The 27,682-nt window shown below is 47.7% G+C and overlaps 1 protein-coding gene across 2 annotated transcripts in view; it reads left to right on the top strand.

Moving 5' to 3' along the window:
• The window catches only part of LOC147706825 (ATP-binding cassette sub-family C member 10-like), an 875,391-nt gene that overhangs the window by 274,957 nt on the left and 572,752 nt on the right, over positions 1-27,682 (top strand). The gene's annotated exons all lie outside the window — the stretch shown is intronic.

Genomic DNA, 27,682 nt, shown 5'->3' with positions numbered 1-27,682 from the left:
GAAGGCATCTAATATGGAAGAATGTAGCTAAGTAATCTTAGGTCTGGCAGAACCTCTGGAGTAAAATGCATTTTGTGTGTTTTAATTGAATAGAAACAATAAATCCACATAAGGGAATGTGAAGGTGTTTGCAACGACCATTGAATGCTGGCACGATGGGTCTCTGAGTTGAACACCCATCTCTGACTTCTGCTGTGACCTTCAGATCCCTAGTTAAAATCTCTCTTAGGGCAGTTCAGCCTTCTGTCCTTCCAAGGTTGAAAAATTAATTACAACTAAGTTCTGTAATACCAATAAGTGTTATTTACAGTGCCTAGAAATGGCAGAAGAGCAGTATGAAGCTCTATAGTAAAACATGCAATTCGGATTGTGTATGAAAGATAGGCACCCTCTATATCACAGGTCATATATCACATCTCATATTCCTTAATTTATATCACATTCACTACAGCAGCCTAACACACAGTGGAACTAACAATCATGATAATATACTAACCACAAGTATGTAATAGCAGGCGTTGTACTTGATGTGTTAAAGTTGTAGGTTGATATTATTGTAACTACAAGAGAAGAGGGGGGGTCCTAGGGGATGTTTAACGACCTGTCATTGCTACTGCCCCTATACATATACAACTACCAACAACAGTGTAGCAATGGGTCAAGAAGAGAACTCTATTGTATGTGTCTGTCAATGTGTGACCTCAACTGTGAATAGTAAACAGCAAAATCAAACCTCGGGTACTTTCTCTATGCGAAGAAAATTCCCATCAGATTACCAACCTCTACCGCCCTACATCATCTGGGAGCCTTCACCATGAAGGTAGATAGTATTACCCTCGGAAGATTTGGCCAGGCTCAGCCGAATTTCACCAGTATGTCCCAGTGTCAGTATGATCTTACTGGGTATCAAGTGGTAACTGAATAGCAGTGCTAACTAGTGAAAATCATAAGTGATTGAAGTGAGATAAGTAATATTGGGTAGTGAGGAGGAAAAAGTATTTTTAATAGGCACCTCCTTATTCCCAAGTTTTAAAAAACAGTGCAAGTAGTAGTATAAACAAATAACTACTAGGATAGGTGTTAGGTCGACATGTTTCTGCAGTTAACCGGGGCCCACAGGTCTCCTACTGCTTCATCAGGACCATGAATGCTACTGCTAAAATATTGTGAAACAAGTGAATTTTTTTTTTATATCACCTGAAATTCTCCTGCTTTCGAGGTCCAATGTGTACCAAAGTGTTAAAGAGAATAGACAGACAGAAACATACAAGAAAAACATACACAACATTAGTAGTGTATACATATCACATTATTTCTTCATGATTCATTGATCAAATCAAGGACGGACAGTTCAGTATGTCATATTTATCTTGAGTAATATATCGTGAGAGTGTATCAACTTTAGTACATTGCCACTCACCTATGTGGTAGGGGAATGTAGCCCTACCTCACCTGGCCACAGCGCAGGTAAAACGGAGCACCGCTCTAGTTAGATAAGAAGAAGAAGAGGGTCAAAGGGAGAACCTCAAAACTACAGATACAAGAATCGCTTTAAAGATTTTCGTAAGTCCGACTATGTTACATTTTAATTTCACTACTGCATTTTTACTGCCCCTCGATGGTGCTTAACATGTCTTCGTTCAATGTCACCGCGCGCCATCCATAAACAAACCCGATTGAGAACTCATTGGCAACTGGGTTTGTGGAAAGAGGTACCTATATAAGTGGCGCTGCGCATATCAAATCAGTTCGGCCATAATTATTGATATGTAGGCGTTCGTGCAAGCCGATCTTACTCCCTCGTGGGCATAACAAACATGTGGTCATACGCTTAGCATTTCCGCATCATGGACGCCAAATGGAAAGAGGCAGCCACGCATAGTGTAACCAGCGTGTCCACCCTAGGTGTCTACATCGGTATTCTACAATAAAAACAGTTCGAGCTATCGTTTCGAAGGATTGCATATCGGCTTGCGCTTACGCTTACCTGTCCGTCTGTACACCGGACGTCCTTCTGGGCTGTCTGTGGGGAGGTACCGGACGGAGAGGCAGCAGCCATTATATTGCTTAGTGTGATTGGCCCGTTTGCGTATACAATGACGTGATCCCCTGGCGCCACGTAGGAGACTGGGAAATGTAGTTTGTTACTCTTAGTCATTGTTAGTGTGTCCCCACCTCATTTCTACGAGAAGTATAATGTTATTACGTGATATGAGGATAGAGCACCTTTTGAAACATCATACGAAATTCGTATTCTCCCCATAATGATTTTATGTGAGCAGCAGCCATGGCATTATTTAGGCAACGCGGTAACCCGGCGCTTTGTATGGCGTCTTCCATCATGCTCTGGGCAGTTGGACTACAGTGACGGCTTCCACTAGTGCCACGAAGGAGGTTGGGAAATGTAGTTTGTTTTTATTAGTCAAGGTTACAGTGTCCCCACCTTAGTTCTTCGTGAAGTATAATGTTATATAATGTGAGAATGGAACACTTTTTAATTTTTACATGGACTTCGCATTCTCACCTGTGGTAATTTTATACGAACAGTGGCGGCAGCCATAGCATTACTCAGGCAGCTCGGCACTTCCCAAGGCCTCATCCCCTGTATGCTGAACGGCTGGAATACATAGTTTTAATTGCCGATTATGATGAAAATATGTAGTTTACTTCATCATGTAGCTTATTATATTTCATGTAGGCTAAAGCATTTTATTAATTTAGGGGGAAATTCTCATTCTCTCGTGTAGTGATTTATTTAAGATGTTGGCTGTCATATAGCAGAGACAGGTGGTAACTGTATTGACCCATAGCAAGGTCGAGACCTTGTGACATCAACACTTTCCTGAAGCAAGTATAGCCACTCAAGGAGTGCTGTCAATCAATGTACATTTACGAAGTAGGTTTGTCCAAACCACAGTGTAGTAGGTAAGTTTTCAGGAATCCCGAATCATTACCAAGTCATGTAATCTTTCAATGCATTTGTCATAATGACATCCAAGGAATATCCTCGTTAAGTCCAATTTTGTCAGTCTGTAGCCTGTACACCCATTTCTGTTCCCGTCTGAATAGGAAGGCACTCACATCTGTTATATGGGATGGAATCAGTGGCTGCTCGAGTACTGTCCAACGCAGGTCTGTAGGTGTATGTCGTGCTTCAATAAAATGATTATTCATTCTTGTCGACTGTTTTAAGCATCTAGTTGAGCTTTTATGTTCTGAGATGCGCACTTTGACTCTGCGGGTTGTCATTCCTACATATTTTTTATTGCAGGGACATGTAATTAAATACACAAGGTTGGTACTGTTACAAATGGTGAACCTCCGTTGTTGCCACGGTCGGTCCGTACCAATGTCAATAGTCAGTGATTTAGATGTTTGTGGGCAAGCCGCACAGTTGCCACAGGGAAGATGACCTGTGGCTGCTGGCATATCCCATAGAGTCCCTATTGCTCGTGGAATATCGCATTTTGGTCTTTTGTGGACTAATTGGTCCCTGAGATTTTGTCCTCTCTTAAATGCGAATAGGGGAGCAGGTATCGTGTCTGTACCTGTATTTAAAATGCTCCAGTGCTTCCTTACTATTTTTTGGATCTGATTGGACTGGGCGCAGAATGTGTTGACACAAGTTATTCGTTCCTGTTTAGGCTTAGGGGGCAGGATTTCCAACAAACTCTCCCTGTTGTTATTAGAAGCTCTTTTCTTGGATTTCTGAATCAGGCGTTTAGGATATTTTTTGACTGTCAAATCTGATTCCAGGCTCCTAGCGTGGATCTCGAAAGCAGATTTAGTTGAACAATTCCTTTGTATTCGCAGGAATTGCCCTAGGGCAAATTGTCCCGCAGTGCTTTAGGGTGGCAACTTTCATAGCTAAGTAATGCATTTCTTGCCATGGGTTTTCGATATAATTCTGATTCTAGACCTTGCTGCCTTGTTTTTTCCTTTTATACACTTTTTTCTGTCCAGACCTATCCTGTCTCGGCTGCAGGTGTGCGGAGAACCTCCAGAGATGGTGAGCTTGCCTGCCAGATAAGTGAGGGTGCGGCTTGTGAAAACTTTGTAAATGATGCAGCTGGTTTTGAAGATAGTGCGGGCTGGCAAGAGCAACCAGTGAATGTTCATCATGATGGGGATGATGTGATCATATTTCTTAAAGCCCTGGATAAGATAGACCATGACCTTAGGATTCCCTGAAGAGGTGTGGAGTCTGGAATGCCATGGAGCAGGGAGTTGACACCATCCATACAAATACGAAAGTGCAAGGACTTGAACATGCTTTATAGAAGAAATGCTTTCACTTTTTTTAGAAGAGAGAGCTGGTACCAGAGTTTTTTTTTATTCAGGTGAGGTTGGTGTCCAGGTTGATTCCAAGTGACTTGGCATTCAGTTATGGTTGGGGTTTGATGCCATCAATGTTCATGTAATTGAGCCAAGTTTGTATGATTCTTGCTTGTTTTTTTTGTATTCTGTTTCTAAAGTTTTAAAGGTGAAAGATTACATCACAATGCACAGTAAGTATACTACTACAGATTCAGTTACTTATCCAATGTGAACGTGTCAGCCCGTACTCGTCTGTAATTATGAGAAAAGAAAAACAAGAAATATAGAGATGTGAACACTTCGCAAACAAGTATAAAGGTAGTTGAAATCAGGAATTTGTGACATACAGGCTCATATTGTCCATCAGTTAACATATAGCACCAGCTCTATGTAGGGACTCCAGAGAAGGGGGGGGAGGGCCTTCATGAGTTACCGGGTTCCAACTGTGTGCCCACAGTTTTATAATAATATTGCTCTATTGGTCCCGCTTGGGCTATAAGATACAGCTCAATGGGAGTTCAGATATCTCTAGGATGGGCGCAAGCCGGCATCAACTCCTTGAAAGCAGTAAGCTGCTCCTGACAGTATACTGCATACCTCATCGAGAAGACCGTCAACAGACAGCTCGCTGCCTTCCTCGAGATGAACGGATCCCTCGACCACTCGCAGTCCGCTTCCGAGCCAACCACAGCACCGAAACCGACCTCATCGCAGCCACTGACGACATCCGAGCCCTGCTCGACAAAGGGGAAACAGCGGCCCTCATCCTCCTGGACCTCTCCGCAGCGTTCGATACTGTCTGCCACCGCACCCTAGTGCAGCGCCTCAGCAACATCGGAATCCAAGAGAAGGCTCTAGAGTGGATCATCTCATTCCTCGCCGGGAGAACCCAGAGAGTCCGCCTCCCCCGTTCAGATCAGAGGCCAACGAAGTCATCTGCGGCGTACCACAAGGATCATCACTCAGCCCCTTTCTCTTCAACGTCTACATGAGCCCCCTCGCAGCCATCGCACGCCAACACAACCTCAACATCATCTCCTACGCCGACGACACCCAGCTGATCCTCTCCCTCACCAAAGACCCAGCCACCGCCAGAACCAACCTACAAGAAGGGATGAAAGACGTAGCCGAGTGGATGACGAACAGCCGCCTGAAACTGAACTCGGACAAGACGGAGGTCCTCATCCTTGGATCTGCACCCTCTGCCTGGGACGACTTCTGTTGGCCCCCTGCCCTGGGCAGCGCACCCAAACCAACGGACCACGCACGCAACCTGGGCTTCATCCTGGACTACTCCCTCTCAATGACCAGACAAGTCAACGCCGTCTCATCATCATGTTTCAGCATCCTACGCATGCTCCAAAAGATCTTCCGATGGATCCCCACGGAAACAAGGAAGACGGTCACCCAGGCACTCGTCACCAGCCGACTGGACTACGGAAACACCCTCTACACCGGAACCACAACCAAACTACAGAAAAGACTCCAACGCATCCAGAACGCCTCCGCACGACTCATCCTGGACATCCCCCGACACAGCCACATCTCCGGACACCTGAGAGACCTGCACTGGCTCCCCGCCAGCAAGAGAATCAAGTTCCGACTCCTCACCCACGCACACAAGGCCCTCCACGACCTGGGCCCCAGGTACCTTAACAACCGCCTGACCTTCTACACTCCCACCGCCAGCTACGATCGACCAGCCACGCCCTCGCCACCGTTCCATGCGTTCGAAGAGCCACCATGGGAGGAAGATCCTTCTCCTACCTGGCAGCCAAGACTTGGAACTCCCTCCCCATCCAACTTCGCCTGACCCAGGACCACCTCTCCTTCAGGAAGCAACTCAAGACCTGGCTGTTCGAGCAGTAGCAGCCCATACCCCCACCCCCCCCCCCCCCCCCCACCCCACCCCAAGCGCCTTGAGACCCTCTGGGTGAGTAGCGCGCTATACAAATACCTTGATTGATTGATTGATTGATTAAGCCTGTCTTCTGCACGTGGCAGCATTCGCTGGCCTCACCTCATCGCTACCCTGCACTTACCAAGTAACAGGAGAAGTGCCGTCAGTTTATGCTCCTCTGAGGCCACACCTTTAACGTATCCCAGCAGTGCAACATGCTGGGTGCGCTCCAACTTATGTGCAGTGATTGTATTGATCATCCCAAAAACCTTATCCCAATAGCTCAGCACAGCTGGACAATCCCAGGCAAGATGCAAAAAAACGGCCCTGGAGGGCGAACAGTGCACGCAGCATGCATTCTGAAGTAGGCCCATTCTATGCTGCCCCTCCGGAGTATGGTAAAATGCATGAGGCGTAGTCTGTAGTTGGCAAAAGCGCATAAACCGGAGCTGAGCAATACGGCCACTGCTCATCCAAGATTCCTGCTTGTTGTTTGGCAAATAAGCTTAAAATAGGCTGGGCATCCAGTTCTGGGTAAAATGCAGGCAGGGTTTAAGGCATTGGATGTCTGAATCAGTGGAGACTTTCAAGTAGAGTTGTGCAGGGGTATAGCTTGGTCCTGTTTCCCAACAATCCAGCTGGATAAAATACATTATATTAGAAGGAAGGCAGAAGAGTAGCTTAAGGAGCAGTATGAAAGGAGAGGAGTGTGAATTGTGAGGGGTACTTAAACTCCGGCCCTCATTTATCAAGGTTTCGCGTCACCCTTGCACCATGCAGGTGTTTGCAAAGCAAAGCAAACCCTAAATGAGATTTATCAAGCCACATAAGGCCACCTTGCGTGTCTGTGCATGGCTTGGTAAATCTAGAGTAGCGCAAGGCATCACACATCGTTGCATTGTGTTACTTTGCGGCAGGGAGGGGTGCCATGGATGGAGCGGGGGTATTTCCATGCATTCACCCATACATTCTGACACATTCCCAGATTTACCAACACTTCTAGACCTGGGACTGCGTCATAATTGAGTGCCTCCCCACCAGAGGCTCAACAAGGAGAAATATCTGTGTTTTTCCTCATTGTTTCCTCTTTCTAAGTGTAATGCATTCTGCATCATACTTGGGAAGACGAAAATGCCTCTGAGGATTTTTTGTGTGCACAAAGGTGCCTTTTGCTGAACAAAAACAATCCTGCCTGCAAGGCAAACACCCTTGCCCGATTGGTGCAAAGGTACCGCATTGGCCCTAGGCAGCAGTTTGTGCATCATCCAGGCAGAGAGCAGGGATGCACCGTATAATGTTCCTTCCCTCTCCCTTTCACTCAGCACAGCAAGGTGTCTTGCTGCTTAGGCATTGAAATATTGATAAATATGGGTCTCACTATTTTATAAAATTACCATTTTAAAGACCTTTAAAACAGAGACAAGTGTGTGTGTGTGTTTTTGTCTGCATGTGTATGTAAAAATCCCAGAAGAAACCTGACAAACACCTCATTATACCCGACTTAAAGCACGTGTACCAAACTATTTAGTACAGAATACATTTATTAGGAGGGTTTTAACACCCCTGCACCGTAGCCACGCCCCTGGGAATGTTTTCTATCTGCTTGAGTGATAGAAGATTGTATGATGCTTATTTATCAGATATAGTTATCTGTCTAGATATACGTTTATATGGGAGAAAGAGGGATGTCTTATTTATGGACTGCCTTGGCACCTTATTCTTTTTAAGTGTTTCGAATAGCTGATTTCACTGTGTTGATGCACTAATTGATCTTCCTAGCTTTGCAAAAAAAATCTTCTTTCAAAAGATTGAATGCAGAAGAGGTGATGGAAGAAATTGTGTGTATCTGCTTGGAGCGAGCTTGAAGACCATTGTCAATCACTTTAAAAGTGGTATATAATATTTATCGGTTTCTCTAATTCTTTCTGTGTCTGCTCGTTTAGAGTATGCCTGCTCGGTTATGATAGCTAAAGACACACAGTTGATGGGTGGTATGCAGAACAAATCAAAACATTCACTCCCAGTCAAGAGATCTGGTTTAAAACCATCATTTTTTGCACACTATTCCACCTCAGTTTAGACCTGGCAATATGCAAATCAGTCTTGACCCTGTGCCTCATGGGAACAGTCCAGCCTGAACTGATAAGCCGGGTTCGGAAACAAGCATCCTAGGACTGGTTTCTGGGTTTCACCCCTCATCAGCCAGACTAGTTTGAATCTAATGGCACAGTGAGCCCGGGACCCACGTCTGGGCATACCCAGCACACCTAGTGAAAAAAAGCAAAAGACACACAGTTGATGGATGGAATTCAGAACAAATCAAAACATTCTTCCCGAGTCAAGAGATCTGGGATAAATCCATCATTCCTTTGCTCACCATGCCGCTCCAGTTTAGACATGGCCATATGCAAATCAGTCTTGACCCTGTGACTCATGGGAACAGTCCGGTTTTGGGGTTTCACCCCTCATCAGCCAAGAAAGTTTGAATCCAGGGGCACAGTGAGCCCGGGACACATGTCTGGGCGTACCCTGCGCACTTAGGGCAAGAAAGCAAAAGACACACAGTTGATGGACAGAACAAATCAAAACTTTCACCCCCAGTCAAGAGATCTGGGTTAAATCCATATTTTTTTTAGATTACTTAGTAGCAGTTAAGTGATACTTTCAGTACAATAATGCTTTTCAAGATTTGATGTATACTGGTTTTGTAGAAGCAAACAAGTTACTTTGCAGTAGAGAAAAAGGGTTGTAAGTTCTTTAGAGTACATGTAATTATTTTAGATTACTTTCTAGTTACTTTTTAGTTACTTTTCTAGCTTAGGGCAAAACAGACTAATAACACAGTTTAGGTATTTCAGTAAATCAGTAAGCTGGTTAACTCATCCAAAGACACTAAATTACTTTGTTGCAGTACAAGACCGTGTCAACGCAATCCTGTGGTAAATACGAAGGGTTAAGTTTGCAGATAAGTAAACAATTTTGTAGTTCAGTCTCCGGCTGGTAGCACTTGCATGGGGCAGGGGGGCAGGCAGTTAAAGGGAGTGCACCCTCAGCTGCACTGGGGCACCCCTGTGCAGAGGTCAACGGAGAGGTCAGGCCTAATGTAGTGTTTGGGAGACAGGTGGATACTCAGGAGAGCACCAGTCACAAATAGGTACCTGTGGTTTATGGGTCTGGGCCCAGGGATCAAAGGTGAGTACAAAGGGGGCCACAAGTAAGCACCAGCAGCGCACTTCCAACTGCACTCAGGCGGCGGTGTGCAGGGTGCAAAGTAGGCATCCGGCTCGCAATGGAAACCAATGAAGGATGTTGGTCAGGAAGAAATGCTGCAGGCTCGGACCAGGAGGCTGGCCGAAGGTGACCAACAGCTGAACAGGGAAGATGGATAGGTTGGGGACGCCTGGGCACCATCAGCTGGGCTCCCCAAAGTCGGGAAGGAGGGGCAGGGGTGCCTTTTGGTGTCCGGATTCTTGAGCTGGGTCTGGTCGCTGACAGGGGGGACTCTTCGAACAGAGGCTGCAGGCGTCCATGAGAGATCTTGGAGAGGTCAGCCACCAGTGCAGACGAGGTCAGGATTGCCGGGGAGACGTCTCAGGGTAAGTGGTCTACTCGAACTCGAGTCCTTGGTGTCTGGTGCTGAGTGGTGCAGTGTTGCGGATCTACCTGAATCTGTAGACTGGTGTTGGTTTCTTTGCTGGACAAAACCGGTATTCACAGGAGACTTGAGTCTTCGTCGAAGACAGCACAGGTCCTCTGGCGTTCTCGAGGTTGCTTGCTGTGGGTCACACTGATTTTTTGGACGCAGGGTCGCTCTGAGGAGGAGATAGGCCAGTAGGGCTGGGACCAAGTCATTTGTCGTCTTCTTCTCTACTGCTGCACGGCTCTTTGGTCCTTCTTCTTATGTCATTGAATCTAAATTCTCAGTTCAGGGCTGCCCTCTATTTTGGGGGAATTTTAGGGGTCTCAAGGCAGCAGCCGATGGGCTACTGACCTCATGGTGATTACACCCTTGGTGTGCTCACCCCACTTGGGGGAGTGAGCACATTCCCTAACCCTGATTGTAGGGCGTTTGCCCTCTGCAAGATGGCGGGCACCCCAAAGTGGGCTTCACAGCACCTCTCCCACCTGAGGTATTGGGTTGGCAGAAGTGGACACACCTTCTGGGCTATCCTGATTTTCCCACATGTCTTCCGCCGAAAAGGGGTGAGACAGGAAGGGGGACCTGCTCCTGATAGCAGGAGTGGCTGGGGATCGCTTTGTAAAGGCGGCAATAACTTTGAAGCTCCCCTGCCACAGATGTTTCTTTCTGACCTGGGGCAGGTGTGAACACCTCCAAACAGGAAAGGCATTGTTTCTGCGCCCTGGGGGCGAAGGCTCCCATCCCAGGGGTGCCGAACCTGTCTTACGGTAGCAGGCTTGTTTTTAACAATCAGGAACCCACCAGTGGTTGGATTGGTTTAGGGGTCCCCTCTAGAAGGGACCCCTGATTGCATGGGATAATCAATCTGACACTGGAATCCGTGCAGGTTAATTATTCTGATATGTTTGATACCAAACATCCCAGGATTCAGTAAAGCCATTATGGTGCTAGGAAACTTGTAGTGACCAGATTCTAGACTTCATACTCAGTATAGCTTTACTGTGCACTTATTATTATTATTATTAAAAACTTTTATAGCGTGCTCTATAGATCAAGAACAAGACTGTTAGAGTGGAGCGTTAAACAGATAAGTCTTAAGTTCTTTCTTAAAAACAGTAATGGTCGTAGAGGCTCTGAGGAACAGGGGGAGGGCATTCCAAGGAGAAGCTGCCTTAACTGACATTGATTGGCCACCCAGTCGGGCGTATTTGTATTTGGGAATGGCCAATTGGCATTGGTTGGCCGATCGTAGGGCACGGTTGGGAGTATAGAATGAGAACCGTTTCTGCAAATACGTCGGTCCCTGGCCATGAGCTGCTCTAAATACCAACACGAGAATTTTAAACAAGATTCGGTGTGGCACTGGGAGCCAATGCACTCTTCGTAAATGGCTCCGCACGCTCGACCTCCTGGGAAGAGAGAAGAGCAGACGTACTGCAGCGTTTTGTATCACCTGAAGGCGATGAACCATGTACCCAGGCAAGCCACTAAATAAGGCATTAGCGTAATCGAGCCGAGACAAAATCAGGGCTCGAAGTACAGTCTCCTTGGCTGCCCTGGGAAGGAGAGGGAAAAATCTTCTCAAGGCTCGCAGGGTACCGAAGCAGATGCCAGTCAATTTTTTAATATGGTCCGAGAACTTCAGGTCCTGACCGAACCATACCCCCAGGTTCTTAGCTGGGCCTCCCATCGCACTAGGGCTGGGCAGGTCCGGGGGCCAAATCTGGTCCTTGAAGTTGTCAGGGAAAGAGCCAAAAAACAGAACCTCATACTTGTCTTCGTTGCACTTAAGTTGGACTTGTGCAAGCCACCGAAATACTTCCGACAAACAGTGCTGGACTGCTGATGGATCAGACACACCCTTAGGCCAGGTGAAAAGCAGCTGTGTGTCGTCTGCGTAGGCCATTATCTTGGCTCCCAGCTGTTCCGCAGATAGAGTAAGGGGGTCATATAGACGTTAAACAATAAAGGGCTTAACGTAGACCCCTGCGGAACTCCAGTTGTCAGTCTCTTCGGGGCCGAAGAGTAGGGGGGCATCCAGACCTGCTGAGTTCTATCGCTCAAAAACGATGACAACCAGTCAAGGGCCAGCCCTGAAATACCAACGGCTCCCAGTCTTGCAATAAGCAAGGCATGGGGCACCGTATCGAAGGTGGCAGAGAGGTCCAGTAGAATCAGGACCGCTCTGCCACCCCCGTCCAAGCACTCCCGAACTGCCTCCGAGACCTCGACTAGTGCCGTCTCGGTACTGTAGGCCGCTCTAAACCCTGACTGAGCAGGATGTAGGGCGTGAGAGGACTCGATGAAACTATCCAGCTGTTTGAAAGCCACCTTCTCACACACCTTCGCCAGAGCTGGCAACAGTGAGATGGGCTGATAGCTCGATGGCGTTGATGAATCTAGACCAGCCTTTTTTAACAGAGGGAGCAGTTTTGCCTCCTTCCAACTTCTCGGAATCGAGGCAGTAGAAAGGGAGAGGTTGATGATCTGAGTCACCTCTTGATTAATGATATCCACTATCCCTCCCAAAACCCTGGCCGGGCAGGGGTCCAAGGGAGATCCGGACTTTAAAGCCGCCAGGATTTGCCGTATGTCAGATTCCGAGGCCGGCAGGAAAGCAACAAACTGAGCCTCTAGACATCGTCTATCCGATAATGAAAGGGCAGATGAAGTTGCAGAGGTCTTTTGAGCCGCTTCTAGGTCCAGTTGGATTTTTACAATTTTGTCTGTAAAGTAACAAGACAATTCTTCACACCATTGAGCGGAAGAAGGGAGCAGGGGTTGGGCAGCACATGGAGATAAAAAATTTTGGACAATCAAGAAGATCTCTTTACTGTTGTTATCGGCCTTCTCGATTCTATCCGAATAGCATCTGCTTTTAGCTGTCTTAATCGCAGCGTAGTATTCCTTTTGAGCTGCACGTAAAGTCTTCTTTTCGGCTGGCGAGTAGGCTTGTCTCCAGACTCGCTCTAATTTCTTACAGACCAACTTCTGTTCGCGCAGAGCATGCGTGAACCATGGTTGTGAGGGTCTCGATCGCATCCGACGGATACCCCCCACATTAGTGGAGGCAGCGGAACCATTCGCAATCCAAAGATTGAATGCGTCGACCGCCGCTTCCATCTCCGTCATTGGGTCCGGACGGGTGCCAGAGAGGGACTCAGATAGGGACACCAAATTAATTCGTGACCGATGTACCAGAGAAGGAATTTTTCTCAGATCCTTATCTAACTGCCAAGCGAACTTAATAAAACAATGGTCGGACCACAACATAGGCATCGGGGGGACAGACTGATGTCAAAGTTGGTACAAACCAAATCAAGAACGTGACCTCCCGCATGCGTAGGGGCATCCACCCATTGAGTGAGGTGAGCCATACTAAAAGTCTCACTGAGACAAGTAGCTTCAGTGGTATTCCCGGAATCCACATGAATGTTAAAATCGCCCAGCAGTAGGTAACGGGAGAACCGTAAAGCTTGTGGCACGATAACCTCCTCCAGGGTTCCAATAAAGTTTCCAACATAGCCTGGGGGACGGTACACTAACGTGCCACCTAAGGTAAAATGCGGACCAAGCTCCAAACAAAAGTGGAGAAGTTCTGCCTCTATCAGCTCATCCAGATGTTCGCAGGTGAGGGTCCAATGATCCCGGTAGATCACGGCAACCCCTCCACCTCTTCCCTGTTGGCGATCTGCTCTGCAGATCCTGAAACCACGGGGGTTAGCTAACTCGACTACTGGCGCACAGGAGTCGGTCATCCAGGTCTCGGTGGCAAAGAGCAGGTCAAAATCATTTTCTGCTAGTAGGTCAAAGACCTCAGCCGTGTGGCACACCAGTGATCTAGCGTTGATTAGGCCCGCCTGAATGCTCTTGATTTCATGGCAGGGTTGGGTAGGCGGGGGCACAGGACTATTAAGTTGATAGTTACAAAAAGGGCAAACTCTGAACCGACTATCAGTAACCACCCAGGTATGCGCAGCCTCACAAGAGGGGACATTTAGAGTCCTTAGATCTGCAGATGAATACCGGAGTGCTACAGGAGGGACAGATTTGGAAGGAAAACGGCCGGGAGTCATGGCCCTGTGCCCGGCCAGAGCACGGACGGGCACAGACGGGCCCTCCTTTGGCGCTCCTTCGGCGCGCAAACGGCGCGCCCGCTGCGCGCGTCCGCCTCATCACGGCGTTTAATACGGGCGGGTGAGCAAAAGGCTAGAGCGTCAACCCCGGTGCAATGCGGCCCCGCCTCACTTCCGGGGACCGCTGGGGCCGAACGCTAAGGGCGGAGGCATGTGCAGAAGCTGCCAAAGTGCAAAGTGCCAGGGAGGAGAAACAAAAGAGGGACCAAAAAGGTTGGAAGAGGTTCTCACTATAGGGGCGTAACAGCTATAGGGGCGTAACATCTAAAAATAGCTTTAGATATTATACGGGCTTGTCTACTGATGCAGATAGCTCCTCACATGAGGTAACGTGCACCCTGCTTTAAGGGTGACTTACCTAGGCCTCCTGCATTGCGGGGCAGGCATGGTACACAGGGATAAGTGCCTGTAGGAAAGTGGCTCTGTATATACTGGACCAAAGTAAGGTACAGTATGTATAGAGTCCCCAGAGGTTTGGCAGAGGCTAAAGTTAGATATAACCTTACTCTCTAAAGTGGTAGCTTGGTCGAGCAGTAAGGCAGTATCAGAGGACAGTGTAAAGCATTTGTTGTACACTCTCAGTTAGCAAATGGTCTCACACACTTAAGAACCGAACTGTAGGCCAATTGTTTTGTATCAAAAGATATAGTTGTTTTATTTTAGAACCAACAAGGTATCAAAATATACTTTCTCAAGATGAGTTACTTTAGTTAAATACTTTTCAAATAGGCAATAGACGTTTTGAATGCAATAGTTACAGTTTGTTGCAATAGGCAACACAATTTCAAACACAATGCAACATTGAGCTCAATGGGAATTTCTAGTTAAATGCAATTAATTACTTTGTAGATTACTTTTCTAACCACAGGACTGGATACTAGATTCAGTCCTGGGACATGAGCTGTAAACAGTTAAGTTAAAAGCTTTTTGGTTACAGTAGTGATTTTTAAGGAATATTATTCTATTTTAAAAGTTGACACTTGGAAACTTTTTCAGTTGAAATTACCAATGTTATCCTATGGAAGGAAATTCAATTTGCAGGTGAAGTATGTTCACGTTACTTTTGTAATCCAGTGCTGGACACCTAGGTTCAGCACTGGAACCTCTATCTAAAACAGGCAAGTAATTACGTTTTTATAGTTGGCACGATTTTTAGAGAATATTTATAAGTTTCAAAAATCGACACCTCAAAACTTTTTCAGCAAAAAGCAGGCAATGATATCCTATGGAAGGAAATTCAAATTACTGGTAAGTACAGTTAGAATTACTTTTCAGAGTCAGTACTGGGCTCAAAGATGCAGCACTAAGGTCTCTCCTGATAACCGGTGAGTAAATCGGAATTCGTTGTTCGGCTGATTTTACATGAATATTTTAAAGTTCAAAAACTCCACACTTAGAAGAATTTCCAAAGGAAACCAGTCAATGTTAGCCAATGGAAGAAACGTGAGTTATCAGCTTTTAGGTAAGTACTCGACTGGCAGAGTTAAGGTTCTGGGCATAGACTCAGGGGTCTCCCAGGGTCAGGTAGGTACAGTTGGTACACCCTCAGCGGCACAGGGGCAGACGGGTGCAGAGGTAGTTGGGCCCAATGTTACCCAATGAGAGGCAGGGGTCCTTCGGTTGGTGGCTGCTGGCTAGCAGGCCAAGTGGCTGTGGGAGCTGGGCTCCTGGTCACTTGCTCAGGGCGAATGGGGAAGTAGGTTAGGACAAAGGTTGCACTGCCAGGGGCACTCAGGCGGCAGGGTGCAGGGTGCAGGGTGCTTTTGAGCCGTCGGCGCTCAATGTTATTCAATGGAGATCTTGAAAAGGGAACAAAGGCTGCAGGCTCGAGGACGGAGGATCTTCTGGAGCGACCAACACTTCGAGGGGTAAGTTGGGATCTTGGAGGATAGGTAGGGACCCCGGAGTTGGGCACAGGAGGCTGGGGGGCGCCGGGTGCAGGGGTGTCTTTGGACGTCAGGAAATCTTACCCTCTGCTGGTTGCGGTAGGAGGGGTCCCTGGTTCGCAGTCTGCAGGCGTCGTCTGGGTCGTCGAGGAGGATCCTTGGGCACTGGATTCAAGGTCGGAATCGGCAGGGGGACGTCCTCAGGGTCTTTGTCCACTCAGGCACAGGCTGATGATTTTTTTTTTTTATAGTAATTTTTATTGTAGTCACACATTGCTCAGGCCAGTGCTCATGCATATACAGTATTATTCAGGGTGCTGTTTCACGTTATTACTCATCCCATTTTACACAGCCTGCAAGCCCACATCCCGGAGGCCGGGCGGCGGCAATTCCTCAGCTCCCTCATGCCTGATGTCAGTGCTACAGGAGGAACGTTCCGCAGTAGTGTGTGTGTGTGGCTACTTTTAATCCCTCTCTTAATTGGCCTATAGAACCCCCCACTTAACTCCCCCCTTTACTAGTGAAACGCCCCCCCCCCCCCCCCACCATCCGCTCGAAGGGTCACTTGGTGTTTGCGTCTAAGCATGATCCCAATTCTCCTGCGACTGCTGGCTCTACCCCCTCTTGATTAGTTTAACTCAGGCACAGGCTGATGATGAATACGGAACCCACCTGACGGTGTAGGGAGTACTCTCCCGGAAATAACCAAAATATTATTCTACAAGAAGAACTCTAGGATAAGGAAATGAATAGAGTTCTAAATCTTTATTTGAGAAACCACTGACCTCTGGAATTAGCTCGTATGCTTTGAAACGAATTACCCTTATGCCCTGAAGAAGCCATTTGGGGGATTGTGCCCCATGATGAAACACGTGTTGGCATTGGTTTTTTTCTATTGGCTACGCTCTATATGAATTTGATGGATTATGAAGACTAAGACTATGATGAAGAATTTTCTGATGTATGACGAGAAAATAAAATAAAATAAAAGGAATTAATTTAATGGACTCTGAAGGAATATTGATTTGACTGTGGTTATCTATTCTCTTGAGACTATAAGAAATTGCTTGTTTGTGCTCGGGGACAACTTGTCTTCTGCCACTCAGGCACAGGCTGGGCTCGGCGGGTGCAGAGTGGGCTGGATTTGCGGTTCCTGGCTGGCACCAGGGGTATTGTTGTATAAGCAGAACCACTGCTAATGGGAGTCCTAGTCTCTAAGAGGGTCAAGGCAGGCAGGTCCTCCGGGTTTCTCGAGGTTGCTGTCTGCAGGAGACACCAGGATTAAGCAGTAGCAGGTTCAAGGATCAACAGGCCTGCAGGGCTGGGGCCAAGTCATTTGGTGTCGTCCTCTTGTTAGCAGCTGCACAGCAGGGCTGCTTCTTTCTTGTTTTAAAAATCGGGATCTGAGGAAGGATGGTATAGGGTGCCCCTAAATACTAAATTTAGGGGCGTTGCAGGTGGGGTGAAGGCAGGGACCAATAGGTCCCTGTCCTGGGGTGGCTACAACCCTAACCTGCTCCTCTCCTGTGGGAGGGGGGCAGGAGCCTAGCTGTGAGTGCGTAGGACTCCCCATCCTCAAGATGGCGGTAGCCCGGAGTCGTGCTTCACCTCACCTCTCCCACCTGAGGGGTGGAATTGGCACAGGCTGGCACACCCCCTTTCCTGACATAGGGTTTTCCGCCAGTCTTTCCTGCCAGAGTGGGAGTCAGAACTGGTGGGGGCCAGTTGCTGAGTACAGCAAGTGGCCTGGAGAAGCACACAAAGGCGGCATGCCTTTGAAGCTTCCCCCTGCCCATCCTGGGGAAGGAGACCTAGCACCTCGCCCAGGATGTGCATTGTTACAGGCCCAGGAGAGCGGGGGCTCTCCACCCAGGGGTCCAGCAACATTTCTGCTGTGTGGCAGTCTAGGCAGCCTCTCAGACAAGACGTGGATTGTAGGTTAGGTTTCAGGGGACATCTCTAAGATGCCCTCTGTAGTGCATTTTACATTAAAACCCACACTGGCATCATTGTGGGTTTAATGTGCTGAGAAGTTTGGTATCAAATTTGTCAGTCTTCAGTGTAGCCATTATGGTGCTGTGGAGCTCGTAATGACTACCTCCCAGCACCATATACTCTTAATGGCAAAAGTGCGCTTACAGTGCCCAGGAATGGACCTGGGTACTGTAGGGGCACAGGTCTTATGCACCTGTGCCCACACCACTGGCATAGGGCACCCAGCTAGAGGGGTGACTGAAGTATGCCAGGGCAGTGGGTTTGTGTGCATGGCACACAGGGATGTGTGCCATGTCGACTCTTTGTTTAGTTCTGCACCAGGACACTCAGCCTGCAAAGGCAGTGTGTGTGTGTCAGGGTGCAGGGCCCCTAAGGGTGGCACAATAAGTGTTGCAGCCCTTAGGGGTCTCCTCTGGTCACAATGCCCTGGGTATCTATGGTACCATTTACCAGGGGCTGATGTGGCCAGAGATGCCAATTGGGATTTAGCTTCAATACAGTTTTAGGGAAGGAACACATGCCCTAGTCAAAGCACATCAGCAATTCAGCAAAAAGTGGGGGCATACCATGCAAGAAAGATGGAACTTTCTCACAATGCCATGTAGACCCTTCACTTTTAGCTGCACCACAACACACAGGATGCAATTGCAGTGGTGTATGTTTGTGGTGAGAGGTCTCTGAGGGTGGTATAATAAATGCTGCATCCCCCAGAGGCATTTTCCTGGCTACCATGCTCTTGGGACCATAGTTAACATTTACAAGCTACTTACAGGTTGGCCAGAGTAGTGCCAATTATGGAAAAAATGGTACAGGTTAGGGAAAGAACACAGTCCCTGGGAACCTGATTGGCAGGGACCGAGGGCACACTCAGTCAAAGGCATCAGAAGTCTGGCAAAAAGTGTGTGTGGGGTACTGCAACAGGAACACACTTTCCTACTCATATCCCCCCCGTCCCTAGGCCAGGAGACTCAGCCAAACCTGGTGAATCTTCCTAGTCTTTCAGGTGAGGAAGAGTAGAGGAAGTAGTTTGAAAGTTAGAGGGCCTACTTTGCATTACATCGTCCTGTCCAGGTCAGTCCGTTAAGGCAACTGGCCTACCTTGATAGTTTCAAGACTTAATTTCCAATGCTTTTTTCCTAGCTCTTTAGTGTCCTTACCCCATCTTTTTAGTTTGTGTTCAGAAGTGCCTACTTCAAATGCAAACACAGCACCGAGACTGCCCTCATCACCGCCACTGATGACATCAAGTCCCTGCTGAACAACGGAGAAACAGGGGCCCTCATCCTCCTGGACCTTACAGCCGCCTTCGACACGGTCTGCCACCACACACTACGAATATGCCTCCACAAGCTCCAAGAGAAGGCCCTGGACTGGACCACCTCCTTCCTCTCTGACAGAACACAGAGCGTCCACCTCCCCCCCTTCTGCTCCGAAGCCACCAAGATCATCTGCGGCGTACCCCAGGGCTCACCCTCAGCCCAACTCTGTTTAACATCTACATGGCATCCCTCTCCCACGTCACCCGTCGGGAGGACCTCAACATCATCTCCTACGCAAATGACACCCAGCTGATCCTCTCCCTCACCCAGGACCCCCCCACACCGCCAAAACTAACCTTCACGAAGGAATGAAGACCGTCTCTGAATGGATGAGGAACAGTCGACTGAAGCCGAACTCGGACAAGACGGAGGTCCTCATCCTCGGATCCACCTCTTCGGCCTGGGACAACTCCTGGTGGCCGACCGCACTGGGAACTGCTCAAACACCCACCCACCGACCATGCACGCAACCCAGGGATCATCCTCGACTCCACCCTCTCCATGACTAAACAGGTCAACGCCGTTTCCTCCTCCTTCTTCAACACCCTCTGCATGCTTCGCAGGATCTACAAGTGGATCCCCACTCAAACGAGAAGAACGGTCACCCAGGCCCTCGTCAGCAGCAGGTTGGACTACGAAAATGCCCTCTACGCAGGAGCCTCGGCCAAACTCCTGAGACGGCTCCAACGCATCCAAAACGCCACTGCATGCCTGATCCTCGACATCCCCCGCCGCTGCCACATCACCCCGCACCTGAGAGACCAGCACTGGCTCCCCGTCAATAAGAGGATAACCTTCCAGCACTTCACCCACGCACACAAGGCACTCCACAGCACGCACCAGACCAACGTACCGCAACAGACGACTTAGCTGCTACACCCCCACCCGCCAGCTCCGTTCTGACGACCTTGCCACAGTCCCCTGCTTCCGAAGAGCGACCCCTGGCGGCAAATCGTTCTCCCACCTTGCCGCCAAGACCTGGAACACCCTCCCTATCGACCTATGGCAGTCCCAAGACCTGCTGACCTTCAGAAAACTCCTCAAGACCTGGCTTTTCGAGCAGTAGCAGCATTCCCCACCCCAGCGCCTTGAGACCCTCACGGGCGAGAAGTGCGCTTTACAAATTATATGATTGATTGATTGAAATTCTTCCTTAGCTAGGGCAACACCCACCTAACCCACAGAGGTTACCCACAGCTAGAGTAACCCCACCATGATCAACAAGGTCAGAGGGCCTAACTTACTATTTGGCATGGGGCTACACTACAATGCCAATGACAGTGCAGCCATGAAGGCTAACACCCAGCAGAGGCAATTGAAAGCTGTCAGGGCTCCAGAACCACACCTATAGCTCTTTACTGGTAGGTGAAGGGGCTAACTTACTGGCTTCTTTGGATTATGGTTGCCTACTGATGTTTTAGAGTGGGGGTCTCTATACCTTGTAGTGAACCTCCTTCTTCAACCCTCTGTTCTGTCAGCTGAGTAGCCACCAAATCAGGTTGGACAGTTGCCTGACTACTTCGGTCTTTTTTGGGGTCTTAGGACTTCACCAGGGCCAACCTTGGATTTCTCCCCTGCGGAGGTAGAATCTCCCTGGTCCACTGGAACTGTGGTTAACAGTTATCCAGCGTTCGAGGCATATGAGCTGCAGATTGCACACCTTAGCATTAGACCGCCACCTGGTGTTGGGCTCGGATGATTGCAAGTTGTTGTTATCTTGGAAGAAGTCTTTGTAGTCATGATATAGGTGACTCCTCCATCGGACAACAGTGCGCATGGGCATCGACTCCATCCTTAGATTGTTTTTTTTCCGTCACTGGGTTCGGATGAAAGTTTCTCCGCTCTGGCCAGAAAAACATTTTTCAGCAAGTTCGAAGCGCAGAACTTCCACAAACTTCAACAAACTACCTTCGACATCGAAGACAAGGCTTTTCGACGACATAACTTCCATTCCGGTCATCGAAGTGGGCCGTTAGGCCTATCGACGCCGTGCGGCCTACACCACATGGAAAGAACTCCATTGAAGAATTGCCCGAAATGCCAGGCAAAATTCCCACATAGCGATCACCACAAGGTCTGTAACCTCTGCCTATCGTCGGAACACGACGAGTCGACCTGCACAGCCTGTGCGTCCTTCCGATCAAAGAAAAACATCCGGGATCGGAGGGCCCGTCGACACGAGATGAGGAGGTCAGCCCCAGCACCGGAGGATATCTTCGACGAAGAGGTTCCCCTCGTTCCCAAAGAAGACTCTCCGGAGCTCCATATCGTATCAGAGGCAGATGACTCAGATGACTCCATTCCATCGGGTCAGCGCGTGAGTACTACTGCCCCTGCACCACATACTCTGCCCAAACCGAAGGCAAAGGTCAGCACTCTGCCCAAGGGGCCAGAGTCGAGACCGAAAATCCACTTCGACAGCCCCGCCATCGAGCCCGGCTCCGAAGAAACCAACAAAGCATCTCCTGTCGGCACCGAAACATAAAGACACCTCGGCACCGAAGCCAAAAGACCCTTCGGTACCGAAGCCAAAAATCGCACCGGCACTGAAACATAAAGACGCATCGATACCGAAACCGAAAAAAGCACCGGCTCCGAAGCCGTCCACTTCCACATCTTCAGTGCCGAAGACCAAGAAGCCTGATTCTGAGGTGACCAAACCCTCAACAGGCCTACGAAGCCGAAAACAACACCTTCAGCACCGAAAACTTTGCCTCAGGATGTTACAACACCTCCCAATGCTAAAGAAAAACCACAACCTCCACCGGAGCTGAAAAAATAGAAGCCCAGGAAGGTTGTAGAAGAGGAGGAACTTTTTACACCAGATCCTCAACAAAAGAAGATCTATATAGACCCAAAGACAGGTCATGTGGGCACTACTTTTCACAAGAAGAGACCAGCAGATGCACCACCCACTCATGTGGTGCCTGCCAAGCAGGACTGTGCAACATCTCCTATGCACCCTTCCTCTCCTATACCTCTTCTTCCTCCTTCTCCTATACCTCCTCACATATCACCTCATATATCTCCTGCACATTCTCCATTATCATCACATTCCTCACAGCAAAATGATAATGAATATAACTTGGAAGAATGGGAGGATGAGGAAGAGCCTAGCTCATACCACATAGATGAGGGTATATGGGATTATTCAAACCCAACAGAGGTACCTATATATAATTTTCCAACTCCACAGAATATGCCTGATGTTCCAGAACCACATTCATACCCATCAAAGCCTTCCCCTCCAGAAGACCCAATTAGTTTTAGTCATTTGTTAAACAGACTGCTGTTTACCATGGAGTCCCTATGCATGCTGACGATATTGAAGAGGATTTTCTCTTAGACACCTTTGAGCACTCTCAGAGGACTGCTCAAATTCTTCCAATGATTAAGGGAGTAGTCAAGCATGCTCCAGAAGTATTTAAAGATCCTGTATGCACGAGAATTTTAAACCCTAGAATTGAAAAGAAATATAGACCTGCACCTACAGACCCAGTCTATATTAAAGGACACCTTCCACTAGATTTATTAGTGGTGTCCAATGCTAGAAAAAGGGCTAATTCTCAAACATCAGGAGAAGCGCCCTCACCTGATAAAGAATCAAAGGTAATTGATGCATCAGGGAAAAGAATAGCTGCTCAAGCGGCAAACATGTGGCGTATTGCAAATACACAAGCCCTACTCTCTCGTTATGAGAGGGCTCATTATGATCAACTAGAAAAACTACTTCAACATCTACCAGATCAGTACAAGGATCAAGCAACTGACCTTATACAAGAAGGAAGGCTAATATCTAATGCCTCAATAAAATGTGCACTAGATGCCGCTGACACAGCATCTAGAGCCATAAACACCAGTGTCATACTTAGGAGACATGCGTGGCTACGCATTTCAGGGTTTAAACAAGAGGTGCAAACTACCATTTTAAACCAGCCTTTCAATCAAAACCAATTATTTGCTCCTGAAGTAGACCACATACTAGAAAAGATGAAAAAAGACACTGACACGGCTAAGTCTATGGGAGCTTTACAGTCTACACCAAATAGAGGTTCCTTTTTTTTTTAAATATTTTTATTTGATTTTACAACAATAAGACAATACAACAAATAACCCCGCCCCTCCCTCCCCGGTCGAGCAGATCAGAAAGCAAGAAATTGGCCAATCGAAAATCATTGGAAGCTATACAAAACAATACTGAAAAGGAAAATTTACAAGTTAAATTGATGCATTAACATTCAATTTCGTGAGATTGCAAAGTTGAGTTGCGGCTTAAGCAAAACATACTGGTTATTACTGTATATATCATTGTATTTTAGACCATTCTATTAAGGGAGACCCAATTTTTTGTCCTTTTAATCTGACTCTTCCTGCATTTGTTTTTGTATATCGCCATCTCTAAATTAAAAATTGCTAACAATCTTGCAAACCATTGTTGATATGATGGGGCTATAGGATCTACCCAAGCCGAGGCTATACATATTCTCATTACGGCCATCGAAATAAAAATCAATTCGCGACCAGCTTTGTGGTTAGCAGGGTTTGTAACACCTAGAACTACGGTTTCATCTAATAAATTAATCGTTATTCCGAGGATCAGAGTCAGAAAACGTGCAATATTTGTTTTAAGAGGAGTTAAAACGGGACAGGCAGAAAAGATATGTATACAGTCCGCATTTTGTAAATTGCATCGAAAACAACATGTACCTCTCCCACTACCCCATTTGGATATTTAGTCCGGGGTATAATACATAAAAAAACATATTTTATAGAATTGGGTTTGAAGTTTAGTAGACATAAGAATCGTTTGAGATAACCCATATGAGTGTTCAAATTCCTCAGAGGAGATTGAGATTTTACTTTGCCACTTCTGGGTGATTTTTTGAATATCATCCGTAAGATATTTCAGTAATAGAGAATAAATCTCCCCGATCTTGAATTTTTTCTGTGAGTGGCTTAACATATCAGCTATGTCTATTTTGCGCATGATACCCTCTCCCATTGTATGTCTTGACAAAAAGTCTCTAATCTGAAGATACTTAAAGAAGTCTTTCCATTCCAGATGAAACTTAACCCTCAAGGTTCCAAAGGAGTGTAGCCCCTCTGAGGAGAAAAAACATCCCAGATGAGTGATCCCAAGCGCATTCCACCTATTAATGCAGCTATCTTTGAAGATTTCCGGTAGGGAGGGATTGTTTTGAGTTGGTGTATAGTAGGATAAACGACCTAAACCTGCCATCTTCTTCACAGATTTCCATACCTTAAACGCTCCTATGAGCGTTTTTAATCTCACTTTTTTGTGATAGCTATCGAATAGATATCTCCACAGATAGCCTGTGCTGTTATCCCCCAGTATTATCCGGTGAATTGATGAGGTCTCGTTAACTTCCCCTACCTCTATCCCCTCAAGGTGGAAGAGTTCCTGATTATATAACAGGACTGTTGCCCAATAGTATGTTCTAAGATTTGGGAGCGCTAGACCTCCTCTTTCTTTGGGGAGCGTCAGCAGTTTGTATCAGCGGCGGGGTTGTTTGTATGACCAGATAAAGTTTGTAAAGATACGCTCCATTGTCTTAAACCAACGGTCTGAAATGTCAAGATTAATGGCTCTAAATATATACAGTAGCTTCGTAAAGTAGACCATTTTTAGTGCGTTGACCCTTCCAATCAATGAGAGGTGTAAATTATTAATACGGAGGAGATCTTTCTGCATTTTATTCAATGCGGGTTTCAGATTTAAATCGACAAGTTTTTCTAAGTCAGATGTGATGGTCACCCCTAGGTAGGTAGCAGTTTCTGTTATGCGCGAGTCCGTCATATCACAGTTATTATTAATAATAATCTGCGTTTTCCCCTGGTTTAGTGCATACCCTGAGATTTTTCCGAATATTTTGGCCTCTGACTCAATAGTAAGTTTGCAAAAACAACAGGTGATGGACCGAATGAGGATCAATGTCACACATTCAACCCAGTCAAAAGATCTGGGTCCTAATCCATCGTTTTTTTGCACTCCACACCACCCTGGGTTAGACAATGGCGATATGCAAATCAGCTCTGACCCTGTGCCCCATGGGAACAGTCCAGTCCGAACTACAAAAGCCATGTCCTTCCCAGAACGGAATCAAGCATCCGAGGACCGGACCGGTTTCGAGGTAACACCTCTCATCAGCCCGGCTAGCTTGACTCCAGTGGTGTGGAGTGCCTGGGACCCACGTCTGGGCATCCCCAGTACACTTATAGCGAGTTTGCAAAAACAACAGGTGATGGACCGAATGAGGATCAATGTCACACATTCAACCCAGTCAAAAGATCTGGGTCCTAATCCATCGTTTTTTTGCACTCCACACCACCCTGGGTTAGACAATGGCGATATGCAAATCAGCTCTGACCCTGTGCCCCATGGGAACAGTCCAGTCCGAACTACAAAAGCCATGTCCTTCCCAGAACGGAATCAAGCATCCGAGGACCGGACCGGTTTCGAGGTAACACCTCTCATCAGCCCGGCTAGCTTGACTCCAGTGGTGTGGAGTGCCTGGGACCCACGTCTGGGCATCCCCAGTACACTTATAGCGAGTTTGCAAAAACAACAGGTGATGGACCGAATGAGGATCAATGTCACACATTCAACCCAGTCAAAAGATCTGGGTCCTAATCCATCGTTTTTTTGCACTCCACACCACCCTGGGTTAGACAATGGCGATATGCAAATCAGCTCTGACCCTGTGCCCCATGGGAACAGTCCAGTCCGAACTACAAAAGCCATGTCCTTCCCAGAACGGAATCAAGCATCCGAGGACCGGACCGGTTTCGAGGTAACACCTCTCATCAGCCCGGCTAGCTTGACTCCAGTGGTGTGGAGTGCCTGGGACCCACGTCTGGGCATCCCCAGTACACTTATAGCGAGTTTGCAAAAACAACAGGTGATGGACCGAATGAGGATCAATGTCACACATTCAACCCAGTCAAAAGATCTGGGTCCTAATCCATCGTTTTTTTGCACTCCACACCACCCTGGGTTAGACAATGGCGATATGCAAATCAGCTCTGACCCTGTGCCCCATGGGAACAGTCCAGTCCGAACTACAAAAGCCATGTCCTTCCCAGAACGGAATCAAGCATCCGAGGACCGGACCGGTTTCGAGGTAACACCTCTCATCAGCCCGGCTAGCTTGACTCCAGTGGTGTGGAGTGCCTGGGACCCACGTCTGGGCATCCCCAGTACACTTATAGCGAGTTTGCAAAAACAACAGGTGATGGACCGAATGAGGATCAATGTCACACATTCAACCCAGTCAAAAGATCTGGGTCCTAATCCATCGTTTTTTTGCACTCCACACCACCCTGGGTTAGACAATGGCGATATGCAAATCAGCTCTGACCCTGTGCCCCATGGGAACAGTCCAGTCCGAACTACAAAAGCCATGTCCTTCCCAGAACGGAATCAAGCATCCGAGGACCGGACCGGTTTCGAGGTAACACCTCTCATCAGCCCGGCTAGCTTGACTCCAGTGGTGTGGAGTGCCTGGGACCCACGTCTGGGCATCCCCAGTACACTTATAGCGAGTTTGCAAAAACAACAGGTGATGGACCGAATGAGGATCAATGTCACACATTCAACCCAGTCAAAAGATCTGGGTCCTAATCCATCGTTTTTTTGCACTCCACACCACCCTGGGTTAGACAATGGCGATATGCAAATCAGCTCTGACCCTGTGCCCCATGGGAACAGTCCAGTCCGAACTACAAAAGCCATGTCCTTCCCAGAACGGAATCAAGCATCCGAGGACCGGACCGGTTTCGAGGTAACACCTCTCATCAGCCCGGCTAGCTTGACTCCAGTGGTGTGGAGTGCCTGGGACCCACGTCTGGGCATCCCCAGTACACTTATAGCGAGTTTGCAAAAACAACAGGTGATGGACCGAATGAGGATCAATGTCACACATTCAACCCAGTCAAAAGATCTGGGTCCTAATCCATCGTTTTTTTGCACTCCACACCACCCTGGGTTAGACAATGGCGATATGCAAATCAGCTCTGACCCTGTGCCCCATGGGAACAGTCCAGTCCGAACTACAAAAGCCATGTCCTTCCCAGAACGGAATCAAGCATCCGAGGACCGGACAGGTTTCGAGGTAACACCTCTCATCAGCCCGGCTAGCTTGACTCCAGTGGTGTGGAGTGCCTGGGACCCACGTCTGGGCATCCCCAGTACACTTATAGCGAGTTTGCAAAAACAACAGGTGATGGACCGAATGAGGATCAATGTCACACATTCAACCCAGTCAAAAGATCTGGGTCCTAATCCATCGTTTTTTTGCACTCCACACCACCCTGGGTTAGACAATGGCGATATGCAAATCAGCTCTGACCCTGTGCCCCATGGGAACAGTCCAGTCCGAACTACAAAAGCCATGTCCTTCCCAGAACGGAATCAAGCATCCGAGGACCGGACCGGTTTCGAGGTAACACCTCTCATCAGCCCGGCTAGC

This window comes from Lissotriton vulgaris, chromosome 6 (genome assembly GCF_964263255.1).
Source record: "Lissotriton vulgaris chromosome 6, aLisVul1.2, whole genome shotgun sequence".
NCBI lineage: Eukaryota > Metazoa > Chordata > Amphibia > Caudata > Salamandridae > Lissotriton > Lissotriton vulgaris.
This window is presented reverse-complemented; position numbering and strand designations above follow the sequence as displayed.